At 40.8% G+C, this 6,190-nt stretch overlaps 1 protein-coding gene across 3 annotated transcripts in view; it reads left to right on the forward strand.

Annotated features, from left to right (window-relative positions):
• Positions 1-951: 951 nt before the first annotated feature.
• The window catches only part of MIPOL1 (mirror-image polydactyly 1), a 277,415-nt gene continuing 272,176 nt past the window's right edge, over positions 952-6,190 (forward strand). For 2 of the 3 annotated variants that reach the window (XM_019551718.1, XM_019551719.1), the window contains exon 1: positions 954-1,057. The gene's annotated coding sequence lies outside the window, so the exon portion shown is untranslated. Of the gene's footprint in view, positions 1,058-6,190 lie in introns of all 3 variants that reach the window. The other variant, XM_019551720.1, reaches the window with a different exon arrangement.

The following is a 6,190-nucleotide window of genomic DNA, read 5'->3' on the forward strand; positions in this document are numbered from 1 at the left end:
GGATATACTGTATAGCTCTGTCCTCTGGTGTAGCCTTGCTCTGTCCATGAATACATGTGGATGCTGCCCAATATTAATCTAGTTTCTTTAAACCTCTGTTAGTTAAGTAAATTTCTTTTTCCTCCCATAATATCTAGAGAGTTGCTAATGAAAACATGTCAGTATAACTTAATGAACTTGAGGATAAAAGGAGTTAAGTTTCTACAATTCATCAATATACAGCTCATTGAGGTGCCACTGTATTTACAGGAAAAAAAGATTGTCTATCTTCCTGTTTCTAGGCAAAAAAGTAGAAAAGCATGCTGAAACAGGCGAGAGAGTCCCATGTTGCAACAAGAAAAAATTACTACTTCAGTTTGACTGTTTGCCATATCAACTTAGTAGCAAAAATGCTCTGAATCGCAAATAAGAAGCTTTTCTATTAACCGTGTAACCTTAAACTTATCTGAACTCCACCCAAGTAAATGTCTTCAAAGGAATTTCTGAAAGGTATTTTACTGTGTGAATTGTGATTTTTAATTCTTTTTTTTCCCCCCTATTCTCATTTCTAGCCCAGGTAATGCCCTTATCATGTGTGACATGTACTATAAGCATTTGCAGTTGATATTTATTCAAGTCAGAGTCATGGAATATTTTAGCAAAGCAAGGCTGTTCTTTGTGACCTAGGTTGTATAACTTCATAAATGAAAGAAATATTATCTAACTAGAATGTTCCATTTATTCAAATATGTATTTCAAATCAGTTTTAAGTAATATTTCATTGATGTTAAAAAGGAAACACAGAATAAATAGTAAGGGTTTTACTGTAAGGGTGCTGGTAGGGCCAATTATGATTAACATTGCCCTGTACTTCCGTTTCAGTTGCTTGTGATTTTCTGCAAAATTTTTAGCATTTGGGGCTGAAATTTTCTGTCTGATGTCTGCCTCTGGTTCAGTTTTGGTTCTGTTTCATTTTTAATTTTCAGATGAGGAGGTTGAGGTTTTTTCCAAGAAAAAGATCAAGAGGAAGAAGATTGTTTTGTATATTCTTACAGCCATTTGGAAACTTTAAGCATTGGTATTTTTTTTACAACAGTTTCTTGAAATTTGATAGAGGGAGTGGATTGCTTGAGTGTTGGCTGCATGTCCTCTGACCCCTGTGTGAAGATTTTGTCAGTTTATAAGTCTTTGAAAGTTGTCACTTCATGTGACAACTAAAGAGTTGCCAGAGTTTAGCAACTAAACATCTGATGAGGTTTGATCTAAATTCTTTGATCTAAATATATTGCAACCTAGGAAAACAGCAGTTGAGCAGACCCTCTCCCTGTTGACACAAGCATTATTTGCATGATCACATATATGACCAAGTAAGGTGTACAACAAGTGAAGCAGCTGATCATGACAAGAGATGTGATGCTCAATAGATAGAGTTGAATTTAACACTGGGGTCTGGAGTCTCTCAGAGTTCTCATGTAGTGTTGGGCAAGTTTGTTTAAACCAAAATTTTCTGGTGGCTATTAATTTGATACTCTTAACTTTCTAGGCCCCATTTTGAAATACTTGGGGTTGGATTTGCAGAAGTGTTGAGTACTCGGCCTCTGGGCTCTGCAGCTGTGTGAAAGGGGCTCCAGACAAATTTTGAGCCAAGCCAACTTCTGAGCTCAATACTTGTGGCACTCCAAGGAGGAAATGCAGTGACATGCAAGTGACCTCAGGGGCAGCGGGTCAGGAGTGAGGGACACCAACAGGCCTGGGGGTAGGAGTCTTTGGGTTGGAAGTGAGGGGCACTGCAGGGCCAGGGGGCTGCAGGTCCAGAGTGAGGGGCACCAGCTGGGGGGGTGTGGATTGGATGTAAGGGGCAATGGCATGAGCAGGGCTCTGGCATATCAGGGCCGCTCAGTGCCGCAAAGCAACAGGGAGGGCAGCTGCAGCCGGACCCACATGGCTGTAGGGGAAGGGGGAGCTTTGATTTTCTTTGATTAAAAAAAAATCAAAATCAAGTGTCAAATTATATAGGTATCTGAAATTTATTTTTTTTGATGATTGAAGCACTGGTAGACTTCTGAATTGCTTTAAAATTGTAAATATATCTATAAAACATTATGTTCAACTGATACCTGTATATCTAGCGGTGTTTCATTTTAATTATGGAAAACGCAGATTCTGGGGAGAAGAGATTTCAATCGGAGAATTTTAAATTTTTAAATAGAGAAAACCAGGACCCTGGTGATCATCCTACAATTAGCCAGTACACCCCTAAGATCCATCTACATTTATGTAAACCCAGAGCCCCATTTTTGCCCCCCACTGTTGTCGTTGCAAAGGGGACAACTCTGAGGGGAGCAAGCACTTGCAGGCTGGGTCCTTTAATTTTCAGCATCCATTTACATTCTGAACTGTTTTCATCATGCTGAATTCCATGCAGATGCCACACTTGTCTGCTGTATTCATTAGGCCCTGACTTGATTTACAATATGTGATTCTTCTGCAATGGTGGCAGGCTTCCTCCCCTTCCCCCGCCCTGCCCAACCGCCCTGGCTGTTTAGCTGGCTCCTCTAAGTACTTTTTCCCTTTTAATTTCTGTAGTATCTCACACAGTCTGAGAGAAACATCTTCTGTGTTACACTGAAAGAAACACTAGCCTGCCTATCCTAAGCTAAATATGCCACAGCACATGATAGGGCATGTGCTGTATCATACACCTTAGGTGTGTTACAAGATACAAAGCCAATGTGTAGGTGCTGAAAATAGTCTGAAGTGTTGTTAATGGGGTATAATATATATATCCCTAAGTGCGTTATTGATTTCGTAACTTTTTTACCTAGTTTTGAAAGGTTGAGTTTTTCTGTGGGGCATAGGGAAAATGCTGTTTGGATGATGATTTGTTTACAGTACTTAAAGCATTTTAAATTGAGGAAGGAATTGCTATTGAAGCTTTAAACATCTGTCAGCAAAAATATATCCTCTGTTATACTTGTACAACCCCGCTGGCTTTAATGAATCTATAGTAGTGCATAAGAGATTTTGGGCAGAATTTGTACTTCACTTTTATGGATGTTTTTCTTCTCAGGTAGTCAGTGCAGAGCCTTTTGAGATTTATGGTGATTTACAACTTACCTGTAATGTGGTTGGACTTCAGAACTGTGCACCACACAAGTTAAAAGGATCAACAGTTCTGTCTCTACCTATCTGCATTTAACATTACATAAAAGAAAAATAGATGCACATTTTTTTTTTGTAACACCTGGAAAACCATGTGGCAGAAATATATGGGTTTCCAGTTTTTTTGATTCTGTGTCCAGAAAGAATACAGTGCAAAGAGCAGGCCCATCTGAATTAAGTGGTAATGATCATGCAGTTTAGAAATTAGTGATGAACTATTTACAGTTCTTTATTTTATGTTTACAATAAATTTGCTCTTAGGAAAATTCAGTATTTTTAGAGGTTACGTCTAAGGAAAATGTAAATCTGCTAGCTAAGTACTTCTACTTCATTTCTAGATTTGGTAACTCTCACCACGATTTCCTCCTATTGAACCTTTCTATCCAACCCTACAGTTTCAGCTTTTGGCTGAGCAGACAACAGCTACTAATAGTTCAGCTGTGAAGGGATTAAAAGTATAGCTTTTGCCTGAGCAGGCAAGAGAATGAGCAAGTTGAAGATTAGGCTCTGTTCCTGCTCTATGCAGCCATCGCTCTGGAAGAATCTTTTTCTTCCTCATTCTGGTTTTCCAAAAACAAGGTGTGTGTCTTATTTGGGAGCATATGATATGTGAAAAAATATGGTTTTTGAGGACTCATCAGATCCCTCTTTAAACTCTTCTTTTGCAGCCAATGTCAATCTTCCAACTTTTCATGTTAAGTTTTGTTTCCTAGACCACTGATAATCTTTGTTGGTTTGGAGTAGACACCTGTTTGCAGAAGTTACGGGTCTTTCTGGAGGGGACAGCAGAGAGTCTGAGGGCTGAGAGTCCTTTCCTTTTCCTTCCTCTAATCTCTCTTCTCTGCTTTGAGGGCAAGGCACTTTACCTTGAAATGGGCTGCCATTTGGTTGTGGCTGCAATGCCACTGGAGTTAGTTAGCAACCAGCTCCTCCTAGCTTTTGATGCTAGCATCTCTTTTTTTTGAGGTACTAGCCAATTGCCCATCGGGAATGGGGGTGGGAGGAGGAGGGGGACAGAGTGCTGCCACCCACCACTTCATGCTGCCACCTTCTCTGAGGAGCAGGCAGGGTGGGGAAGCCTGCCCCACTGTCCCCTCCACTCCCCTCAGCCAGCACCCTCTGCCGCCGCCAACTCCAGGAAGCTGGGCCAGGGGGAAAGGGGAAGAGGCCAGCACCATTAGCTTCGTCCCCCCACTCCATCCCTGCCATCATGGCGGCACGCCGCCACACCACTACCACCGTCTCCTGTCTGGATAGCACTTGGAGCACTCTAATTGTTTGTTTCATTAAGCATTGCGATTGGTTGTCATTGCAGCCAATCAGGGTTCAAATAAAGTGTTGCAGACAGACAGACAAAGACTTTTATTATATTAGAATGCCTTCATTGTGTCCTTGTAGCACTTCCTCTAGCTGTCATGATATCTCAACCTCAACTATACTGGGAGTAGAGCACTTGTTTTGGGAGTCAAGCATCCTCATGCAATGCCTGGTCCAGTGAAGTTGGTGCTTAAGGATCACTGACTCAGTGCCAGTAACAATGGCTTCAGCAAAGATACTGGCATTTATGTGGCAATCCTCACATTTGATTCGGAGAATTTTCCAGAGGCATCACTGGTGATACCTCTCCAGACTCTTGATAGGCATATGCTACCACCAAAGCAGCAACAAACACTGCACTGAGAATACGTGGCAAGTGCTTTCGAAACATTTCATGTACATTGGGTTGAACCTTCTCCAGAGCTTGTGTGCGCCTCCCCTTTTAGGTATGCCATAAAGTCAGGAATCACCAGCCACTCTGGATGGATGGTGTAAGAGACAAAGTACATCCTGTATTTCCATTGGTAAAGTCGTTTGCAGCACAGTTGAAGGTTCAGAATTCAAACCTAGATCTTGATGCAAGCTGAGGGCTGCTTATACATGTACACAATTTATTTTTCTTTTAAAATAGAAAAAGGAAGAAATAGCATATAATCCAAATACTGTAAGAGAGAGGTTTTAAATGTGAATACTTGAAAATCATGAAAGCATGAAATTCCATGTTATGTATTTGCAGTAACTAACTTAGTTTATTTCTTATGAAGTAGGCTGCAGCCTATGAAAGCTTATGCCTCGCTGAGGTAGTCCATAAGGTGCCACCTTTGCCCAGCCTTCTGCTTAACTTCATCCTAAAATGGCTAACTACCTCTGTCTTATTTGAGTGGTAGAGAGTTTTTATACCAATCACAGACTGATTTGGTTGTGTCTTGGGCGCTCATCAATTTTTGATTTGCCAGTATGTTCAGTTTTCAGTGTGGAAATGTAAGCTTTTTATGGGGGTGTGCATCACCGCATCAAAACTTGGGATCCAAGTGAACATTAAGAAAACTGTCTGTTTATTCCCTGGGGAAATGCCTTCAGAGCTAACTTTTTTATTTAGCATGTCTTCCTAGATTAAGTCGTTTAGTTTAGATTGGCCTGAGGCAAAACGTTTCAGGATATTTTAGAAGTTCCTGGTGTCTAATTAACCTCATGAAAACAGTACTAAATTTCAAACTGTGCTTCCCTATCAATCAACTGTAAGATCTTTGCTGCTTTTATAAAACTCATTCTCAATGTCCCTCATGTAACAATGGTAACTGTCATTAACTTTTATGGTACAAGACAAATGCTGGCTTTGCAAATGTAAGGAAGGCTGGTAGTTAGTATATTTAAAAATAAAAAGCTGTACACAATCTTACATGATCTTTCCATCCTAACAAACAACAAAACTGCCTGCAAGGTGCACTGACGCCCACTAGTTTGATGAAAAATGGGAATGTCCAGGCAAGCGAGGTAGTGAGATGGGGATACTACAGATCTTAGTATCATGTCCTTGTCTTTGTGCAGTCTTAGAAACTTCTTCAAGAATGCTTTTGTGGGAATGAGTTTGTGTAGCTCTGGAAGAGAGAGCAGGGAGGATGGTCACTTTTTATAGATTTCATAGACATTAGGGCTGGAAGGGACCTTGGAAGACCATCGAGTTCAGCCCCCCCACCCAAAGGGCAGGAAGTCAGCTGGGGTCATAAGATCC

This window comes from Crocodylus porosus, unplaced genomic scaffold, assembly GCF_001723895.1.
Source record: "Crocodylus porosus isolate Cpor-Errol unplaced genomic scaffold, CroPor_comp1, whole genome shotgun sequence".
In the NCBI taxonomy this organism is placed as follows: domain Eukaryota; kingdom Metazoa; phylum Chordata; order Crocodylia; family Crocodylidae; genus Crocodylus; species Crocodylus porosus.